We start from the raw sequence: 23780 nt of genomic DNA, 5'->3' as shown, positions 1-23780 counted from the left end.
GGAGGATCACAAGTCCTAGGCCAGACTCTGCAGTTTAGTGATGCCCTGTTTCAAAATAGAATTTAAAAAGGGCTGGGGGTATAGCTCATTGGTAAAATGCTTGCCTAGCATACACAAATTCCACATATTAATCAACCCAGTACCAAGTGGGCGTATGCTTGGATCAGAGGAAGACACTACTTTTGATAAGAGGCAGAACTGGACTTTAAATGATAAGCAGTGAGGAGCAGTAGACATTTCATATGGAGGAAAAAGTGCACAGACATTTGTAGGTGGGAAGGCTGGAACAAATGAGTCTGCAAATGGGGTTTTGGGGCCTGTGAGAGAGACAGACTGGGTTTAATAAGAAATACAGCTGGGACGATTTTCTGAGGTCAGATTGTGGAGGGAGTATGCATTTTAGTCATACTTCAGATATAAGTTATTGTCTGGTAGCTTTTGGCTACTGTAGGTAAAGTTGGATCATACTTAGAGCTCATATTTGAGAATTACACTGTATCTTTATTTTCTGCTGACAATGTGAAAATAGGAAAGGGAGGAGTTTTGCAGATCTTGAAGCCTGGAATGAGATTTTGCTCCTTCAGCTTTTATATAAAGTTAATTTGATTATTATAGACCGAACAGTGGTAGTTGCTGACGTTTTGGGAATTTGTTTTTAAATTGCACAGGAATCTTCAAAAAAGTCTGACTTCGATTGGCAAGTAGATAGCTTAAAGTTTAAGAGTTTTCAGTTTTATCCAGAATTGGATAAAACCGTTGGGACAAAATGTACAAAATGGGGAGAGTAGCTAAGATTTAAGGAATAGTTTGTATATATTTAGTAGTTGACTTGCATTAACACAGTTAATACTTACAAAAACGTTGGTTAATCTTACTGGCTCTGTTTTATAGATACTTGACTGAGATACTGCTAGTTAATAAGGTAAAACAGATAATAAATTTAAAATTTATTTGTTTATGCATGCTGGGGATGGAACTCAGAACCTCATACTTACTAGGCCAACACTCTGCCATAGAGCTACACCACCCTGCCTTAACTCCTTTTTAGAATACATTTAATTTTATAGATGACAGGCAATATGAAGGAGCTGCTTAGCTTACAGAAAACATTAGAGAATGGGATATTGTTAGGAGAAAGCTTTTCTTTGACAAATGTAATTTCTATATATATGTAAAATTACCTTTGGAAATGACAACTTCCTACTTTTTTCTTTCCTTTTTTTTTGTATTGGGGATTGAATCCGAGCACACTTTACCATTGAGCTAAAATTCTCAGCCTTTTTTATTCAGGATCTTGCTAAATTTTCAAGTCTGACCTTGAATTTGTGATCCTTCTGCCTTAGCCTCCCAAGTCACTAGAATGCCCGGCTGTGCCTGGTTAGCTTCCTACACTTCTTTTGTAAAGAAATAAGCCCTGAACTGGAATACCGGTACTTAGTGGCCCTATCTCCATATGGCCCTAGAAAAATTCATTATTCACTTAAATTGCTTATTTTCTAAATTGCCTTCTTCCTCTGCTATTCTGTGATGCTATATGTGTACTCCTTCAGCTTTTTTGTTCTTGGCTTTGGGAACTAAGATCAGGGATAATATCTCTGAGATTTCACTTCTTTTTCCATCAGTGTTCTGTTCCATCTAGTACCCTGTCCATCTGTCATCATTACTAGAAAAACAGTTTGAACCTTGTACACCTTACTGTCATTGGCAGGGAGAGGCGACATTGTTTAATGTGATTTTATTTCAAGAGGAAAGGTCAAGAAAAATGTGAAGTTTCTTCTACCTTTATTTAAAATATGAATAGTATAAAATATGAAAATATTTGATGATTAAAGATCAGTCTTTCAATCACATCTCAGATTCTTCTTTTTCAATCTTTTACTTCAGTCATTCAGGTTGACCAAAGGATATTTATCTTCCTTCTCAGGTTTCTTACATTATTCATGTACCTTTAGGTTAGATGCCCATTTTTGGTGAAGGAGGGCAGAATCCTTTCCCCCATTCCTAACTGGCCTCATGGGCCATACCTGACATGTAATTGGATGGCTTTCCCATCCCTCTGCAGGGTGTTTTCATCTTTTCTTTTTTGTTCACATAACAGCCAATGTGTGTTTATCATTCCTAAAAAAAGGAACTCCATTTTATTCATTTTGGTATCACCAGTCTTCAGATTATTATGCCTGCTGCATAAAAGTATCTTAGTAAATATTTAATAAGTCTTTGATGGAAATAATGGGCTCAGAGTACTGGGCTAGTGAACTATTTAGTTGAACAGCTTTTGGTTGTTCATTATTAAATAAAAGGTTCTTGACCAGAATTAATTTTTATATTGAAAATATTCAAGTATCTTGGTCTTTCCTTGGTTCAGTTGATCAGTTCAGAGCATTCATACCAGGGTTATGAATTTGATAACTCAAAAAGGATGGTTGATAACAAAATTTAAACAACAGTATTAGTAGCATTAATCTTGGCATTTATCTTAAAACCACATTCATCTTTGTAATTAAAGTTTCAGGATATTAGTGTGCCCTTCTGAATAGTTTATTTACTGTCCCCTAAATACAGGAGTCGATCACTGTGTTTACTTGCTATTCTGTGTATTCCATTGTACCATTGGTCTATAAGATGTTAAAGGATTTTATTGAGTATGTTTGAAGTATTACAAAAGGCAGCTTGCTTTTTAATCTATGCATCTTTGGGAGCTTTGAAGAAGAAATTTTATTCCTTGTTGTAAAAAGGAACTGTTTTAAGAGTTGGAAACTCTGCACCTGTGTATATGTATATTTTTTAGCAATAAAGCAGCATGGGCTGAGAATGCACTGAAGAAAAAAAAAAAAAAAAAAAGGGTGGTAGCAGTGCTTGCTTTAACCATTGCCAAATTGTGCTATACAGTGGCAAATTGTCCTGTATTTGTTGTCATGATGAAAGGTTTATAAGGAGTATCTCTAATCCATCATTATATGCTCTCACACAATAAATGATTTGGTTTAAGTCATAATTTATGGATTATTGTATCCAGTTTATTTTTCTCTCATTTTATTTCCTAGAACCATACGAATATGAGCATCATTAATGTTGTTTCAGGGATCCTTAATTTAGTTTGCTTATTTTGTTTCTTGAACTATATGAACTCTGTACGTATTACAGATTTGGGAATTGTATATGGCTCCTTATTAATAACTGGAATTGTATAATTATGGCTTCACTTTTTTTCTAGCTATAATTGCTTGTGTATGTTTGGATTGCAACCTTTTGTGTACCTATGATAACCATTAAGAGAATAAAAAAGGTTTGCTTTTACTTTGAAGTATATGCACAACTAACTTTAGTTGACTTGTCAAAGTAAGGTATCTTTCTCTTTGGTCTTTTTAAAATTTTTACCTGTTGTGATTTGAAATTTAAAAAAGCTTAGAGGTGTAGTTTTATTTTATTTTTTGGTACTGGAGATTGAAATCGGGTGTTTTACCACTGAACTACATCCCCAGTCCTTTTTATTTTTTATTTTGAAACAGTCTCAACAGAGTTGATGTGACTGACTTTGAACTTCTTTCTTAGCTCTTGAGTCACTGGGATTTCAGGTGTACATCCCTGGTGTGGGTTAGGATAATGTTTTGATTTTATTCAATTGATATTTATACCTAGGAAACTTGTTTTAATAGTGGTTGGTACTTTTTTTAGCTTCTAAGTTTGTCTTCAGATTGCATCCTTGGAAAGGGAGGGAAGAATTTTGGAAAGGTAGCATTACTTTTAGGTGAGTAGGAAAAAAATTCATTTTACTAATTGTAGTTTACTAGTGTGTTATTTCAGGTAGATTATCATGAGGGGAATTTGTCTGGCTTTGATTTATAAGGTCAGTGTGAATCTATGTTGAATTGTTGTTTAAAAACTGTGTATAAAAGAGGAAATAAGTTATAGGAGAGTTGCTTTTGAACTTTTGGTAGGGAACTGAAGGAAAGTTCTGGTTTGTCCTTTTTCTTTTAAAAATTTCTTATTGATGCATTATAATTGTACATTATATTAGAATTCATTATGCCATATTTGCATATGCTCATAATTTCATAATTTGATCAACCTAATTGTCCAGTACCTTCTTGGTTTGTTCTTTTGTGTGTGTGTGTGTGGTGCTGGGGATCGAACCCAGGGCCTGTGCTTACAAGGCAAGTACTCTACTGATTGGTTTGTTCTTTACATGTCTGTTTGCCTTCTGTTTCAGAATTTGAAGATATAACAATATTTTCATTATTCTCATTTGTAACATTTTCATTTTAGAAGTAAAATTAGTTGCTTAATGGTTGAGAAGTTAAAGTTTAGCAGACAGAATTTTCGTGTTTATTTTTCTTTTTCAACATTAGCTTTTGTAACTTTTCTTCACAAAACTTTGTACTTGTCTTTTAGTTACTAGTTTTGGAATTTGTGTTTTTAATTCAATAAAAAGTTTAGCTTTTGTGTAGTCTTGTATATTTTTGTTCTAATTTTGCAAAATATTGTTTTGGTTATGGTCAACCCCAGGACATTATTTTTGGGTGGTTTTCTGTATCCTATCCCAGAAACATTATGTATCACAGCTGAGTGGCAATAAAAGGTAGGTGCTGTTTTAAAAAATTAGTTATGGATTTGGAACTGGCAGGTAAGTTAGAAAGCTATTTATAGAGTAGCTCAGGAGGCTAAGATACTCCTTGACTGACCTCCTGAAGTTGCTGTACAGGGAGAGAACCATTTCTTCCTATCAGGAGACTGGAAACTTTTTAAGAAAAAATGCTTAAGCTGTGTTCTATCCTTGGGTTTATAGATTTAACCTAGAATAATCTTTTCCTTGACTTCTTCATCAGTTATATTTTCCTAATCTGTGATCAAGCAAGAATGTGTTGTAGCTTTTGAGGCTCCTTTAATATAGTTACCTCTTCTGCTCTTGGCAAGAATTTGGGAGTGATTGCATCTCTGGGGCAAAAAAAATGATGGGAAAACTGCTCTGTATGTTCCTGTCATGTAACAGAACCACACAAGACCTGTTAAGCTAATATCTGGTTACTTGAGGTAGTTTGTTCTGTGACATTCTTGGCTTCCTTAAACTTGCATATTTAGATTAAGACTTGTAATTTCTAAGTCATCTGGAGATGGGGAATGCCCAAATCTTTTGAAACAAGTTCCTTTTCAACTTGAATCGAATAGTATGCTGCCTTCCTTATGTTTTGTCAACTGTAGTTCACTATAGCCAGAATTAAAATGATGATGCCAATGAATATGATAAACTAAGGCAAACAAGAAGTGGTTACTGTCGTATTAGGAGTTGATTTGTGACAACTCAACAGATTGTGTGATTTTAGGATAATTAGAGAAGATGATGACTAGACTCAGACCATTTGGAATGGGGAAGAGAGGGAATAAACATGAATGTATGTGTATCTTCACCCATTACTTTAATGGAAAGATTACTGCTTGAATGACCTATCATTTCAGTACAGCCAATAGTTTTGTGTTAATATTTTGCTATTTTTATTTTCCCTTCACTTTTTCTTTCTTCTTTTGCAGTACTGGGGATTGAACTCCAGGGGTGCTCTGCCACTGAGCTATATCTTCAGATTTTTAAATTTATTTTTTATTTTGAGACCGGGTCTTGCTAATTTGCCCAGACTGACTTTGAACTTGGGATCCTCCTACAAAGTTAGCCTCCTGAATAGCTGGAATATACACATATGCCAGTGCACCTGGTCTATTTTGCTAGTTTTGAGTGCCAAGTACCTATTGTAACACTTCTCAGTTGTTGAAGAAATTGAGTTTTAGAGGTTTTCCAGAAGTCATTGAGCTTGATGTGGTTTCATAATATTACATGGGAAAAATGGTAGAGGAATAGTCTACCAAAATGAGGGAAAACAGCAATAAAATAAGATACTAAGTAAAAATAACTATCTTGTATTAGTAAAGGTGCTTTAAAGCTTATAAAGAACTTAAAATATTTTACTCAAAGATGTTCAAATTAAGTATTAGTATTCCATTTTTAAAATGTAGAACTTGAAACTCAGTGGTTAACATTACTAAAGTCAAAATGCTTAGTAGTGAATCTGGAATTTGATTCTAGATTCTTTGCTTATTCTGATATGTCTTTTGGTCCTGTTACAGTATAGTCCTGTCACATGGAAATGAATGGGATCTTGCATGGCAGTGGAAGGACAACCTAGAGCAGAACATTAGTGATGGTGAAATTAGTATCCTTACCAAAGCTTTTGAAGCAGAGATTAGAAGTGAATAGCACTTAGGACAGACTCTCAAGTAAGTGTGAGTCAGAATATTTCTAATAGGGAGAGATGAAATTTAAAAGAATATCTCATAGAAATGGCTAAAAATAGAAATCCCATCTCCTCACCTGCCAATCTCAGTCATTCTGGAAGGTGTCTAATGACAGCAGCAAAAGAAAAAGCTAGTTAATGTTTTCCAGTTTTCACCAAGTTTAGGAAAGCATTAACTTGAAGTATTCATAGCATAAGCATTTTAGTTGAAAAGAATTATCTTTTGGGGAATCTTTGACACCCTGGGAGAAAGGGAGATAGTTAAAAACTTGGTATTGTAGAGTGATGGTGGAAAGGTAGTTAATTTTTTCTTGCTGTCTGTATAGACCACTTGAGATTTATATTACTTTCCCATAGCAAGCCAAGAAAAATATATTCTTTCACTAATTTAAGGGACTCTTCACCTATACATCTACAGGCAGAATTTGGTGTTTGAAAATATATATGTAGCATTACTTATTTATAAGTAGATAAACTGTCATGAAAGAATCAACAGTTTTATTCTTTTTTTTGGGGGGGGGGGGGGGGGGGTGCTGGAGATTGAACCCAGGGCCTTGTGCTTACAAGGCAAGCACTCTACCGACTGAGTTATCTCCCCAGCCCCAACAATTTTATTCTTAAGGTTTTTTTATTATACCATTACTGCATTGTTACTGTGGTAGGTACGTAGTAGCAGAACTAAATAAAAACCCATTGAAGTATTATGTACCATATATTAAGTAGTGTTATATTTGTTGTTTCTAAATTTTTTAGCAGTAGAGGTCTGTTTCTCAAAATGCTTTTTATTGCACTGAGAGAATAATTTTGTTCTTTTATTTTAAAATAAATTAAAGGGGAAATAAGTTCATAATTAACACTACAGTATGCAAAATAAGTTATTGTTTCTAACTTTAATAGAAGAGTAACTCATTTCAGAAACCTTTTAAGTTTTTGCTATAACATATGTGACTGATGACTTCTAATTATTTATTTATTTATTTATTTTGCACTACTGGGGATTGAACCCAGAGGTGCTTTACACTGAGCTACATCCCTAGCCCTTTTTTAAATTTTTTATTTTGAGGCAGTGTCTTGCTAGGTTGCCCAGTCTGGCCTTTAACTTGCAAACCTTATTCTTCAGCCTCCTCCTGAGCATGGGATTACAGACATGTGCCATCATACCTGATAGTTGAAGGCTTTTCAACACATGCTGAATCAAATAACACTTCATTTTCAACATTTAAATTTAAATAAAATATACCAAATTCTTCATAGTAGCGTATATTCTGGAATAACTTTCCCCCCTTTATCAACAAAGACTTTTTGATGACCAAAACCTGGATTTTTAGATTCAAATGTATATATTCTTTTCCTTAAATTGTTATTGAGGTATAAGTTACATGGGATTTCTAAATTTAAACAGTAACATCTTCCTTTTAATGTTGGCAGCTTTTAAGATCTTTATCTCGGAAGTTCTTTTATGTCTCTTAAGAAAGGCATTTGTCAGGCAATGAAGTGACTAAATTTTATACTAGGACTAAGGGAATATGGGTCATGGAATTTTGTAAGAACAGTTTGTGGTAATGTGTAAGGATTGAGTTTTTTTTTTTTTTTTTTTGGTCTGCTAGTGATTATTCCCTCTTGTAATGCTAGTGATTATTTCTTTTAGAAATTTAAAAGCTTTAAATTTAAACATTAGGGAAACTACTTTGGCTTTATTTATAGTAATTTACCAATAATATATTAAAATTACTCATTTTTTCCACTTTTAGAGCATTATTTCACAACTTGAAGCCATGTAAAGAGGTTATTATTTGCTGCTTACAATTTCCAACTGCATCTGACATTACCGTTTCCAGCAAATTGAAAATGATGTTTTTAGGAGGCTTTTGCTTGTTACTTGGTGAACTTGATACCTACTTGCTACAAGTATTGCACTTAATCAAGTGTAATAAGTGACTTGTGTTAATTTTGACTCACTTAAGGTGAACACATTGTTTTAATTTCAAAGTGTGTAATAAACAATTTAGAGTTCCACTGTCTCTACTTACCATCTACATAAAACTAGAGACTTAGCAGAATTAGAGATGAAGATCCTGTTCACTGTGTCTTTGGTTTGTTAAGGGTGAAGCAAACATGCAAGGTATAGAATGAATGGGATGCTACTACATTTCCCTGCTATGTGAAAGGTGGTAATTGATCTTGGTGGTTAGTTCCACAGGCCTCAAGGCCACTGATGACACACTACCACTGTTGCCTTAATTTGTTAAAGTCTTTTTATCTGGAACTCCTTCCCTGATTATCTTGTGTAAATAGCAACTTCCCCCAACCACATACCCTCATCTCTCAAGTGCTAGAAAATCTTTAGTAGTTACTGCCATCTGTCATGTATTTGTTCATTTATTACTGATTGTCTTTCCTCACTAGTATATAAACCCCATGATAACAGGAGTTTTATTCAACCACTGTTTTGTATAGTCCTAACTTTTAATACACCATTTGTCATATTATACTATGTAATGAATATTTGTAGAATTAATGGAATTTTGTTGAGGTTTGCAAGGCTTCAGGAAGGTTGAGTATAAAGATTTTCATTGTTTTAATTGCACTGGGGATATGGAACAGAGCTTGTGTTTTCTGGGTGTGGGAGACTGGCAGAGAAGTTAACTGCAATCCATTATTCCCTTTGATTAGGCAGAATTTAAATTGTTAATAGAAGACATGATGTATTGACATTGGGCTTGGCTTTTGAAGAATAATATTACCTTGTCTGCAGGGAGGAGTTTTTGCCTCTTGTTACTCCTGTCCACCCCCACCCCCAGTCTTACAGGCGGAAAATTGGGCTTTTATTTCACCTGGGAATTTACAGATATTTATAGCATCACATGAACACATGTACAAGGCACTTATATCCTCACTGTGGAGAATACAGAGAGACAAAGGATTCCTGAGAATTTATTTTAAAAAAAGTAACAAATAAGTCTTAATTGATTAAAACAAAAATGGCACGATTTGGTTACAGTTGAGACCATTTGCTTGTTTTTTAAGCCTGAGGTACTTTTGAACACAGATGTGAAAAATTCTAATGTCTCTAACTCTCCAGGAGGCCTTGTATTGATTTTCTGAGAAGAAACTTGTACATCATTTTCTGAGTTCTTTTCTTTGACAATAATAGATTAGATGATTTTCCAAATGTGTAAAAAATGGGACCAGCAGTTAAGGTTAAATGATGTTCATGGGTAGCTACTGAGATGACAAAGTGGATAGAACAGAGGCGTGTTTGTGTTTTAGGGAAGCTGGAGATGAACCAGAATATGGAGCTCTTAGACAGAAATTCATGTACACCAGAGTAGATAGTAGTAGTTATATTAAGTCCTTAGTTACATCTAACTTTTATTAGGCCATTTATAACTAGAGTGGCATATAATTTACTATCTAAACTGTAAATTTTAAGGGTGAGTGTGACACTGGAGCAGTAAGTGTGAACTAGGAGTGTTCCAGAAAAACCAGGACACTTGGTCATTCTCAATTAATAACACTCTTGTCTAGATGATTTTTTTTTTTTTTTTCTTTATAGTACTCTAATCTACATTTACAGAGCCTCTCGAGCTTTGGTTCCTTTTTCCTGGTCTTGTTGGAATTAAGGAGAATTCTTTCAGTCTTTTTCTGTGCCCTTCGTTCTCTGGAATATTCTGGTTTACGGCTTTGGTGGAGGTAAGTACAGTGCTCATAGTGCATTATCTTTCATTTTGCTAAAGGAAGCAGGTTTTGTATTTCTGATCTAGTTCTAGATTGTTTTTGAGAATCCTGGTAATTATCTGCTTATTAAGCTAATGAACTACTAGCAAGTTCTTAGAATACAAAGAAATAGTCTGTGTATTGACATACAAAATTTGCTTTTAAATTACTTGATACTTACTATGTTTTCTTTCCTGTAGGTGAGATTATTAATTCTGAAACTTCAGATCTTCAAAGAAGAGAAAGCCACATTATTTTTTTGTTAGAACACTGTAATGCTTTCATTTTGTTTTTCTATTCCATTTAAATAAATACTTTAATGTCATTTTAAGTGATGAGTTTTTATTCTGTGAAGTTTGTTGTCATATTTTCTGATAAAAATTAATATAGTCATAAATCTTTGAGGTCGTACTTAAAAAATATAATTTTTTTCTCATCTCTGAGATCCTTATTTGGAATCGGGGATGAAATGAAGTTGTCTGGGTTTGGAAATCACCACTTCAGAGTAGAAGAATAGAATCCTAAACAGTCTCAACATGGAGTTTGCAGTAGATGAACCTGAACCCATCTTTTTTCTGCCAGCTTTTATGGTTTCTCTGTTCAGTCTGCCATCTAGTGTTAGGATTGTGGAGCACACCAACATTCCAAGAAGCAGTTCTAGGTAGGCTTTCAGATCTTATAATTAGGAAGACTTACATAGTAGGTGAAAACATTTTGATAATGGGGGAGGGAGGCAATTCTTTCACTACAAGTCAGTCAGTGGCCATGAATCCTGAGAGTATTCCAAAAGTACGTTTTTTATAGAGTATTTTCACAACTTACACATTTTGCTTTTTTTTTTTTTTTTTTTGGTTTGGGTATTTCTGTCATAGTAGTGGGTGAAGATAAAAATGAAGAAATAATGATATAAGTTTTAAGATAGTAGGTTGGGCTGATTTGAAAACGATGCTTTGTGTGTTGCTTAAATTTTTTAGGGCAATTACATAACTACTACATTAACTAAAAGAATTTATTTTGCACTTTTAAAGTTGATGTATGAACAGTTCAGACAGTTTGTCTTAGGTTCAGCCATGACTTAAGAGGTACAATTTCAACCAGATACTAAAGAGTATCTTAAGGGTTGGCTTTGTATATCTAAGTTCCAACTGAATTCGTTTTTCTTTCTATGTTCCTTTTTCTCCTTTCCTCTAAAGAGTGTTGATCCTTTACCAGCCAGAAATATGCCTTTTGTAGAAACTATATCATCTCCTTGAAGTAGTATTTTTGTTAAGGCAGTTTATACTGTCACTGTAGTGGTGAGACACAAACGTGGGTTAGCATAAACATGAAAAAGCAGTTGCTGTCTGTAGGTTGCTAAGAGAGTTCTTCCAAATTATGACCACACCAAAACTTAGAATATTACTACTTCTTATATATGTACATGTCTTCTTTGTTACATTTCATTAATTTTGTTTGTTTACAGAAGTGGAAATTGAACTCAGAGGCACTCTACCACTGAGCAATGTCACCAGCCCCTTTATAAATTTTTATTTTGAACAGGGTCCTTGTTAAGTTGCCCAGGCCATCCTGGAACTTGTGACCATTCTGCATGAACTTCCCTATTCTTTCCTGAGCTGAGATTATTGGCATGTGCCATCTTGCCTGGCTTGTCTTTTGAAAAAATGACCTGAATGCCCTGTTCTTTCTTCTTTTCAAAGTAACACAATCCCCGACAATTGGGTTGAGCATTTCATATACTTTGTCATTACCCAGTTATTACCTTAAAGTTCAGTTAATATGTTGATTAGATAAATTTCTTAAGGTAGAAGTTAGTTTTTGATGAGCATATTGTTGAGTTCATTCTAATGGAAATGATATAAAAATAAACTTAGAGCACTGTATTCTTGTAGGTGATCCCACAAATTTTTTTAAATTTTTTTTATTTTTATTTTTTTTAATAATGTATTTTTTTATTATAAACAAATGGGATACATGTTGTTTCTCTGTTTGTACATGGTGTAAAGGCATACCATTTGTGTAATCATAAATTTACATACAGTAATGTTGTTTGATTCATTCTGTTATTTTTTCCCTTCCCCCCACCCCTCCCACTCCTCTTTTCCCTCTATACAGTCCTTCCTTCCTCCATACTTGCCCCCCTCCCTAACCCTAACTCTAACCCTAACACTAACCCTCCCCTCCCCCCATTACATGTCATCATCCACTTATTAGCGATATCATTCGTCCTTTGGCTTTTTGAGATTGGCTTATCTCACTTAGCATGATATTCTCCAATTTCATCCATTTGCCTGCAAATGCCATAATTTTATCATTCTTTATGACTAATATTCCATTGTATATATATACCACAGTTTCTTTATCCATTCATCAATTGAAGGACATCTAGATTGGTTCCACAGTCTGGCTATTGTGAATTGAGCAGCTATGAACATTGATGTGGCTGTATCTCTGTAGTATGCTGATTTTAAGTCCTTTGGGTATAGGCCAAGGACTGGGATAGCTGGGTCAAATGGTGGTTCCATTCCAAGTTTTCTAAGGAATCTCCACACTGCTTTCCAGAGTGGCTGCACTAATTTGCAGCACTAATTTGCAGCCCCACCAGCAGTGTATGAGTGTACCTTTCTCCCCACATCCTTGCCAACACCTGTTGTTGCTTGTATTCTTGATAATCGCCATTCTAATTGGGGTGAGATGGAATCTTAGGGTGGTTTTGATTTGCATTTCTCTTATTACTAGAGATGGTGAACATTTTTCCATATGTTTGTTGATCGCTTGTAGATCTTCTTCTGTGAAGTGTCTATTCATTTCCTTAGCCCATTTGTCGACTGGATTATTTGTATTCTTAGAGTAGAGTTTTTTGAGTTCTTTATAGATTCTGGAGATTAGCGCTCTATCTGAAGTATGATTGGCAAAGATATTCTCCCACTCTGTAGGCTCTTTCTTCACATTGCTGATAGTTTCCTTTGCTGAGAGGAAGCTTTTTAGTTTGAATCTATCCCAGTTATTGATTCTTGCTTTTATTTCTTGTGCTATGGGAGTCCTGTTAAGGAAGTCTGGTCCTAAGCCGACATGTTGAAGATCTGGACCTACTTTTTCTTCTATAATCTGCAGGGTCTCTGGTCTGATTCCGAGGTCCTTAATCCATTTTGGGTTTAGTTTCGTGCACGGTGAGAGATATGGGTTTAGTTTCATTCTGTTGCATATGGATTTCCAATTCTCCCAGCACCATTTGTTGAAGAGGCTATCTTTTCTCCATTGCATATTTTTGGCACCTTTGTCTAGTATGAGAAAATTGTATTTATTTGGGTTTGTGTCTGTGTCCTCTATTCTGTACCATTGATCTACCTTTCTATTTTGGTACCAATACCATGCCATTTTTGTTACTATTGCTTGTAGTAGAGTTGAAGATCTGGTATTGCAATTCCCCCCGTTTCACTCTTCCTGCTAAGGATTGCTTTAGCTATTCTGGGTTTCTTATTCTTCCAGATGAATTTCATAATTGCTTGCTCTATTTCTGTAAGGTACGTCATTGGGATTTTAATTGGACTTGCATTGAATTTGTATAGCACTTTAGGTAGTATGGCCATTTTGACAATATTAATTCATCCTATCCAAGAACATGGAAGATCTTTCCATCTTCTAAGGTGTTCTTTAATTTCTTTCTTTAGTGTTCTGTAGTTCTCATTGTAGAGGTCTTTCACCTCTTTTGTGAGATCGATTCCCAAGTATTTTATTTTTTTCGAGGCTGTTGTGAATGGGATAGTTTTCCTAATTTCTCTTTCTGAAGATTCATCACGTATGTATAAAAATGCGTTGGATTTATGAGCATTGATCTTGTAACCCGCTACTTTACTGAATTCACTTATGAGTTCTAAGGTTTTCTGGTGGAATTTCCAGGTTCCTCTAAATATATAATCATGTCATCAGCAAACAGGGATAGTTTGAGTTCTTCTTTTCCAATTCGTATCCCTTTAATTTCTTTGGTTTGTCTAATTGCTCTGGCTAGAGTCTGAAGAACGATGTTGAATAGAAGTGGTGAAAGAGGGCATCCCTGCCTTGTTCCAGTTTTTAGGGAGAATGCTTTCAGTTTTTCACCATTTAGAATGATATTAGCCATGGGCTTAGCATAAATGGACTTTACAATGTTAAGAAATGTTCCCACTATTCCTATTTTTTCTGGTGTTTTGAGCATGAAGGGGTGCTGTATTTTATCAAATGCTTTTTCTGCATCTATTGAAATAATCATGTGATTCTTGACTCTAAGTCTATTGATATGGTGAATGACATTTATTGATTTCTGGATGTTGAACCAACCTTGCATCCCTGGGATGAAACCCACTTGATCATGGTGCACTATCTTTTTAATATGTTTTTGTATGCGATTTGCTAAAATTTTGTTGAGAATTTTTGTGTCGATGTTCATTAAGGATATTGGTCTGAAATTTTCTTTCCTTGATGAGTCTCTGTCTGGTTTAGGTATCAGTGTGATATTGGCTTCATAGAATGAGTTTGGGAGGGTTCCCTCCTCTTCTATTTTATGGAATACTTTGAGAAGTATTGGAATGAGCTCTTCTTTAAAGGTTTTGTAGAACTCGGCTGAGAACCCATCTGGTCCTGGACTTTTCTTTGTTGGTAGGCTTTTGATGACTTCTTCTATTTCAGTACTTGAAATTGGTCTATTTCAATTGTGTATGTCCTCCTCGTTCAGTTTAGGCAATTCATATGTCTCTAGAAACCTGTTGATGTCTTCGAGGTTTTCTGTTTTGTTGGAGTATAGATTTTCAAAATAGCTTCTAATTATGTTTTGTATTTCAATCCTGTCTGTTGTGATATTTCCTTGTTCATTCCGAATTTTAGTGATTTGAGTTTTCTCTCGTCTTCTCTTTGTTAGTGTGCTAAAGGTTTATCAATTTTGTTTATTTTTTCGAAGAACCAACTATTTATTTTGTCAATTTTTTGTATTGTTTCTTTTGTTTCAATTTCATTGATTTCAGCTCTGAGTTTAAGTGTTTCCTGTCTTCTACTACTTTTGGTGCTGGTCTGTTCTTCTTTTTCTAGGGCTTTGAGCTGTAGTGTTAGGTCGTTTATTTGTTGAGTTTTACTTCTTTTTTAAATGCGCTCCATGAAATAAATTTCCCTCTAAGTACTGCTTTCATAGTGTCCCAGAGATTTTGATATGATGTTTCTTTGTTCTCATTTACCTCTAAGAATTTTTTAATTTCCTTCCTAATATCTTCTGTTATCCATTCATCATATAATAGCATATTGTTTAATCTCCAGATGTTGGAATAGTTTCTGTGTTTTACTCTTTCATTTATTTCTAACTTCAGTCCATTATGATCTGATAGAATACAAGGCAGTGTCTCTATCTTCTTGTATTTGCTAACATTAGCTTTGTGGCATAATATATGGTCTATTTTAGAGAAGGATCCATGTGCTGCTGAGAAGAAAGTGTATTCGCTCTTGGTTGGATGGTATATTCTATAAATGTCAGTTAAGTCTAAATTATTGATTGTGTTATTGAGATCTATGGTTTCTTTGTTCAATTTTTGTCTGGAAGATCTGTTGAGTGGTGAGAGGCTTGTTAAAATCACCTAGTATTATTGTGTTGTGGTCTATTTGGTTTCTGAAATTGAGAAGGATTTGTTTGACATACATGGATGAGCCACTGTTTGGGGCATAGATGTTTATGATTGTTATATCTTGCTGATTTATGCTTCCCTTAGGCAGTATGAAATGACCTTCTTTATCCCTTCTGACTAACTTTGGCTTGAAGTCCACATTATCTGAAATGAGGATGGATACTCCAGCTTTTTTGCTGAGTCCATGTGCATGGTATGTTTTTTCCCATCCTTTCACCTTTAGTCTATGGGTATCTTTTTCTATGAGGTGAGTCTCTTGCAGGCAACATATTGTTGGATCCTTCTTTTTAATCCAATCTGCCAGTGTATGTCTTTTGATTGATGAATTCAGGCCATTAACATTCAGGGTTATTATTGAGATATGATTTGGTTTCCCGGTCATATGGTTCACTTTTAAATTTTATTTATTTATTTATTTGACACAACGTGGTTCCTCCTTTATTTGACAATTCCTTTAGGATAATTCCTCCCTTTGCTGATTTGCTTCTTTGTTTTTCATCTCTTCCTCATGGAATATTTTGCTGAGAATGTTCTGTAATGCTGGCTTTCTTTTTGTAAATTCTTTTAGCTTTTGTTTATTAAGGAAGGATTTTATTTCATCATCAAATTTGAAGGTAAGTTTTGCTGGGTATAAGATTCTTGGTTTGCATCCATTTTCTTTCAGGGCTTGAAAAATGTTGTTCCAGGCCCTTCTAGCTTTTAGGGTCTGGATTGAAAAATCTGCTGATATCCGTATTGGTTTCCCCCTGAATGTAATTTGGTTCTTTTCTCTCACAGCCTTTAAAATTCTGTCTTTATTTTGTATGTTAGGTATTTTCATTATAATGTGCCTTGGTGTGGGTCTGTTGTAATTTTGTGTATTTGGAGTCCTGTAAGCCTCTTGAACTTGATTTTCCATTTCATTCTTCAGATTTGGGAAATTTTCTGATATTATTTCATTGAATAGATTGTTCATTCCTTTGGTTTGTTTCTCTAGACCTTCCTCAATCCCAATAATTCTTAAATTTGGCCTTTTCATGATATCCCATAGTTCTTGTAGATTCTGTTCATGATTTCTTACCATCTTCTCTCTTTGTTCAACTTTGTTTTCAAGGTTAAATATTTTGTCTTCAATGTCTGAGGTTCTGTCTTCCAGGTGTTCTATCCTACTGGATATGCTTTCTATGGAGTTCTTAATTTGGTTTATTGTTTCCTTCATGTCAAGGATTTCTGTTTGGTTTTTTTTTCAATATCTCTAACTCTTTATTGAAATGATCTTTTGCTTCCTGTATTTGCTCTTTTAACTGTCGATTGGTGCGATCATTCAATGCCTGCATTTGCTCTTTCATCTCATCATTCAGTGCGTGCATTTGCTCTTTCATCTCATCGTTTGCTTCTCTGATCATTTTAATTATGTACATTCCGAACTCCTTTTCTGTCATTTCTTCTGCCATGCTGTCATTGGGTTTTATTGATGTAACATCTAGATTTGTTTGCGGCATTTTCTTTCCTTGTTTTCTCATATTATTCAGGTATCAGTGGACCGCTGAGATATTGCAGATTTCCTCTATTGACTTACAATGTCCTTGAAGATTTCTATGTATATCCCCTCTTAGCCTTCAGTAGGCTGAAGTCTTGGAGGAAGTTGATAATGTGGTGCGCCACAAAGAAGCTGCCTCTCTAGGAGTGGTGGCCTTCAGGTGGGGTGTATTCCTTGCTAATGGGCAGAGGTGCCTCCACTTGTTGACCAATGGTCGTCTAAAGGGGAACTAGGCTGCCGGCTGAGGCAAGGCCTGTTTGGGCCTGTGTCTCTGGTTTTACCGTCTTTGTGGGGAAACCTCACCCACCAGGGAAGACTCACCCGGTGGGGAGGTCTTGCTGGTCAGTTCCCCTCCTAGAGGTTCCCCTCAATTTACAGCTACCGCCTGGGCTGGGCTGCCTTCCTCTGTAAAGTTCCCAGGGACCTGGCCCTACCTCCTGGGCCTGGGAGCCTCACCCTTCGCAGATGAATCTCCTTAGGCTGCCCCTCCTCAGAGAATCTGCCCGCAGGCCTGGAACCTTCGCTCCGCCCTAAGCGTGTCTCTGTGTGGCTCTTCCACCAAGAAGCCTCCTAGATCCTGGGACCCTGCTCTGCACCTAATCGCCTGGCTATGCGGCCCCTCCTCTGAGCAGCCACCTGGGGGCCCGTACAATTGCTCTGCGTCCCAGAGACCCGCCGCACGCCTCTTCCTCCAGACAGCCGCCCAGTATTTCGGTGCGGTCACTAGGAGTCCAAGCAACTCACTGTGTGCCTTCTCCTCCCACCAACCGCCCGTAGCCCTGGGCAATCACTGCGAGGCGATTTGACCCTCCCTGTTCCTCCTCCTCCTCCAGGTAACCCCCTGGGTGTTCAGGAGCGGTCGCTCTGAGTGGCTCTGAATCCACATGACCCTCTGCACGCCTCCTCTGGGCAGCCGCCTGGACCTCTGGTGCGGCCACTCGAGACCAAGCGACCCACTGCGCTCCTCCTCCAGGCAGCCCCCCTGTGTTCAGGAGCGGTCGCTTTAAGTCCAAACAACTCACCACTCGCCTTCTCCTCTGAGCAGCTGCCTGGAGCTCTAATGCAGTCACTGCGAGTCCAAATGACCTGCGGCGCTCCTCCTCGTCCTACTCCTCTGGGCAGGCCCCGGTGTTCAGAAGTGCTCTGAGTCCAAACAGCTCACCACGCCGCTTCTCCTCTGGCAACCGCCTGTAGCTCTGGTGTAGTCACTCCGAATCCAATCGGCCACACTCCTCCTCCTCCTCCTCAGGGCAGGAGTGTTCAGAAGTGGTCGCTCTGAGTTCAAACAGCTCTCCTTGCCGCTCCTCCCCTGGGCAGCTGCCGGAGCCCCAGTCGTTGCTCCGAGTCCCAGCGCTGTGCTGAGCGGTCTCCTCTCCGATGCTCCCAGTTGTCCGAGTGCACTGCTCCAGCGGGGGGAGGGGCGTCTCGCTGGCAGCTCTACTTCACAAAGTTCCCTGCGTTCGGGGACTACCGCCCCATCCGGGAGGCCTCCCCAATGGGAGAGACTCACCCGGCTGCTTTGAGTTGGTCCCAAGTCTCTCAATATCTCCTCTTTTGACTCCTGAGTCCTGGAGCAACATGAAATGCAGCCACCCTCTAGGCCGCCATCTTGAAACCCCCGACCCCACAAATTTTAAAGATAATGTTTTAGGAGTTCTCAATTTGAATCATATACATTTTGGTGATTTTCAGAAAAAAAAAATGGATAGAGCAAGAAATAAAACTTTATTGAATTTCTTAGACATTTTGACTTTCATAGGTAGGGAAAATATGGGTTTTTTTGTTAGTTTAAGTCTGATTTCAACTTGAACAGTTTTTAAATTCTTTAACATTTTTGCTATGTGAAAAAACATTCTGATACTTTATATCGAAATCTTAGAAACCATTTTCTTATCACCCATTTACTAGTTTTTGGTGAGCGTTTGTTCTTTTTGTTTGTATTCCTATTCAGGAAATATTTCAAAGATGTGATCAGTGGAGTGACATTTGATTAACCATGAAATTTGCCTTTGAAATAGAGTATATCTCCAATTTTTTCTTGATTGAAGAAATCACTAGGAAATTGAATTACTAAAGTCATTTAGGTTTTTGTTTTTCGTTTTGAACACAGGTTGCTTAACTACTGAGCTATATCCCCAGCTACCCACTGCCCCTTTATTTATTTATTTTTTAAATTTTATACAGGCTTTCACTAAGTTGCTTAGAGTCTTGGTAAGTTGTCAAGGCTGGCTTTGAACTTGTGATCCCCTTGCCTCAGCCTCCTGAGCCATTAGGATTACGGGTGTGTGCCATCTTGCCCAGCTACTGAAGTCATTTGTGAGAGCAATTATAAAAAGGTTATCTTTCAGGCTAAAACTCTGTGGTAAGGCCTTTAGCTTTATAGTATACCTCATTGGTATACTATCTGTAGATTATTTGTAGAGTGTTTTGGTGGTGGTACGTTTAATCCCTAGCACCCAAGAACAAAAGGTTATCCTTCAAAATAACCCTTTTGAAAGGGATACTAGCATTTGACTAAATGATTATGATATGTTGGTTTATACTGTTTTTAGACAAGCTCATTTATTAGAAAAATCTGACTTGGGTATCAGCATAGTTGTTTTTAGAACCTAATTATCAAATGCCTCTTTACCTGGGAATTCAATAACTCTGCATTACAATGGTGCATACCACTGTCCAGGTTGCCTTACTTGCTATAGAAGTGACCTCTGAGTGTCCTAACTTAAGTTTCTGAAAAGTTTGTGAACTCTGCCTTGGGAGGTCAGTATAAACTGGTGGTCTGCACTAAGAATGTGGTTACAAGCTTAATTAAACCATCTAGTAACTGGTCTGAATTTTTTGTATTTTGCTGAAAAATATCCCCTAAATATTAAAATACTGTTATGTGTTTTCATTGTTTTTCTTTTGATTTTGTTTTTAAGTAGTTAAAAATTTAAGAGTTCCTTTAAGATGGGTAGTTGAACATTTACTTGGTATGTTTTAAAGTATTTACAAAAAATTAATTCTAGTCATAAATTTGTCACTTATTAGTGAGCTCCCGTGACCTTAACTATGGATAAGAACATTGCCTATGTAATTATAGTTAACATCTGCTTTCTGTAATTCAGACATTGCTTGTTGGAGGAACATTAAGTATTAAAAATGAGAGTGTTTTGTTTGTATGGTATTGTAATGGTTGGCCTAGTTTCTTCATGCTCTTAAATACTAGACATTCTCATTGTTTGAACATATATGCCGTGTGTTAAATATCATTTTGAGTGTGAGATTTGGGATTGTTAATGGAAATTTGAAATGATACTTCAGGTTTTATATTCTCAAGATAAATAGAAGAAGATATAAGGTGTCATTCTGAAATCTTTTTCATTAGTAAGGGAAACTTAACTAGTTTTTTTGCTTTTTAAGAAATACTATCTCCTGAATTGAAAGTAGAACAAGCAGTTAGGTATTAAGATTCTCATGGTATGTATGATCTTTGCTTAGAACTGTTTGCTTTTGGTTAGTCAGAGATGGGAAAGCATTTTCTTTCCTGAGTTGTTAGAGCTCAAACTTTGAAAGCATTTTCAAGTTATCACTGTGGTAGAAACATTATGCAGAGGAGAAATAACTGCATGGAGAAAATGACTGGTTGAGTTAAAATACTACAGGAAAATCTATACTGCAGAATTTATATAACTTCATTTAGTAGGGACCTCATCCTCAGCACTATTTGTACAACTTTGGTTTTGCATTTGGTCTATTTTGTCTCATAATCTCAGCATGAATTCTTATTTTTCCTGTTTTATAATATGCAGAATGTTTTTTAGCCTGTGGAGTTTAATGTGGTCATTTGTAAACATACTATAGTTTATTTTTCAATTTATTTTTTGGTAGCAGGGATTGAACCCAGGGGCTTTTAACTACTGAGTCACATCCCTGGCCCTTTTTATTTTGAGACAGGATCTTGCTAAGTTGCTGAGGCTGACTTTAAACTTGTGATCCTTCTGCCTCACCCCCTGAGCAGCTGGTATTACAGATGTGCGCCACCATGCCAGTCACAGTGTTGTTTATATAATAAGTATTACAATGAAAACTTATTTGTTAGAGCCCCTTTACCTTGAAATTTGGAAAATTGCAAATGCATTGACCTTAGGTTTGTTTTTCAATTTTGGGAACAGGAAGTTGTATAAATAGTTGTAGAATGTTGGTTCAGTCCATGTAAGAAATACTATTTTGGAGACTTTCTTAAAATATCACAGTAAGTGTCCATATGCATACTAAAACGAATGTATTTAGGACAACAAAAAAAAAAAGAATGACCACTGTATGTGAGGCAGAAAACAAAACAATCCTGCCCACATGGGACTTAGATACATACATTAAATTAAGATGAGTTCGTTAGAAGTGCACGTTTGCATTAAAATGAAGTTAGATTAAGGGTAATAATGAGCATTTGGAGGTAGAAGAATGCCTTAAGGTGACATTTCAGCCTAGCTCTATAGGACTAAAATGAGGGAGCAAGCAAATATTTAGGAGAAGAGAATTCTAGGCAGAAGAAACAACAGTGCCAAGTATCCAAGGTAACAGTCCTTGGCATCTGTGCAGCATTGCAAAGGAAGGTATTGGTATAGCTGAAGCAAAGACCTGCAGAGGGGAGAACAGATCACAAAGGGAGCTTAGTATAAATATATATATATGTGTGTATATATATAAATATATATGTGTGTGTGTATATATACACACACACATTTGACACCTGTTATAGTACAGTATATATACATACACTGTAGATCATATTTTTATACATACATACTATTTATAAACATACTGTAGTTAAAGCAAATCTATATCCTTGTCAGGCTCTGAAAATCTTAGGAATCTACTTACCTCTGATGAAGAATAAAACATTTACAGACTTTTTAAGGTCTCTAGTAGAAGATAAATGTAGTGCGAAAGAATAGTTTTATAGTATAGAATTAATATGTCAGTTTTAGTGATTTTGGAGGGTCTTTGGAGGTAAAGACTTCACTAAAAAGGAAGTACTTTTTACAGAATGAATAGGAATGATCCGAATCACATAAGACGTAGAGGGCATATCACAGAAAACTGAAAAGTGACTGTGTTAGGGGCATAGATTCAAGGAGGAGGATATTGATGGCAGGAGGTGTTTTCCCCATCATTTAGGTAATAGGGACGTCATTTAGATTAGACTGTGACAGTGTTATATTGTAGGTTATTCTGTGGCCAGTTTAAGAGAATGGATGGAGATGTGGAATGGGCAGGACCCCAAATCAGGTATTCCAAAGGAAACCAGCCAGTCAACTTGGTGGCTGTCTTAATTGTGATGTGGTGCACTTACGGTACATTGCAGGATAGTTAATCTCCCTCTTTGATATTAATGCCAGTAAAAGCCCTCAATGTGATAATTCTCCCCTCCCAATTTCTGAATGCCTTTAAAATGGGTGGTACCTATTCTCTTGTTAAGTAAGATCTCAGTTTTGGCTTTGGCATTGGTGGTGAAATAGAGAAGATAGTTTTTCTAAGAGGTTTAGGAGGTTGAATCAAAATGACTTGGTTACTGATGTGATCTTGGGGATACAGACAGAGGTAGGGACCACTTTTGGAATTATTATGACAAATTTTGTGACAGGTTAAATTTTGAAAAATAAAATATTCTGAGGAGTAAAATTACCATTAATGCCATTGCAGGGAAGTAGCTACTATATTTAAGAATTGAATATTTTATCAAGGTGGTTTCTGGAAGAATATAGAAGAACAGTTGAGGCCTATAAAGCTAAATGTAAGGGGGAAAAGGGAAGCTAGGAATATCGCTTTTTATAATTAAAAAGCAAGTAACATCAGACTTTTGATGATGTTTTTGAAATTTTAAAAGATTAAAAAATGAGCAAGACATAGGTAGGCTCTGCCCTTCCTAGGTTGTATTTGGAATGAGCCAAGCACAGTATGCTCAGTTCCTTAGAATTGGTATAAAGTACCATGAAAATTCAGGGAAGGCAAAAATAAAATTTTATTTTTTTATTCTTAGAAGCAAGCACACTTAAGTTGAATGTGCTATTTAATTTTTATTGCAAATAGACTGAATTGTGAAAGCCTTTTATCATTCTGCTGATCCATGGACTTGACACTCTGACTGCTTTGTGCTTTGTTCTTTAAACAGTGTTGGCCAGGGTAGCTGCTTATCTAAATGCATTTGTTTAACAATTGTTGTTCTGTATATTAATTGGACCTACTAGAGCAAACATTTTGAAAGATTATAAGAGATAACTGTTCTTACTTACATTGTCATTTCTTGCAAACAATCAAGGCGTTAGGTCCTCTGAATTCATAGTCAATCATTATGAACCGAAGATTAAAAGTGAACACATTACTGATGACTCACATATAGCTTAATTTTTTTTCTTTAATCATAGTTGGAGTTGAGATAGTTATACATTATATTTTATATTCATTTTTTGCTCTTCTAGTCATTGCCTTTGCCAAGTAATATCGTTAAGCAGGCTGTAGGTTCATTAAGAATTCACCCCCACCTTCCAGTTTTGGTGCTGAAAACAGTTGTATGTTAGCCTATTTTATAGTAATGCTTTTGAGTTTGAAATATAAAATCGGAACTTTTATTGGTTTAAT

At 36.1% G+C, this 23780-nt stretch overlaps 1 protein-coding gene across 12 annotated transcripts in view; it reads left to right on the top strand.

Moving 5' to 3' along the window:
• PICALM (phosphatidylinositol binding clathrin assembly protein) overlaps positions 1 to 23780 on the top strand; it is a 106374-nt gene that overhangs the window by 13889 nt on the left and 68705 nt on the right. The window lies entirely within an intron of this gene.

This window comes from Sciurus vulgaris (genome assembly GCF_902686455.1).
Source record: "Sciurus vulgaris genome assembly, chromosome: 11".
Lineage (NCBI taxonomy): Eukaryota > Metazoa > Chordata > Mammalia > Rodentia > Sciuridae > Sciurus > Sciurus vulgaris.
The sequence above is the reverse complement of the archived record's forward strand: the minus strand, read 5'-3'. Positions and strand labels throughout refer to the sequence as shown.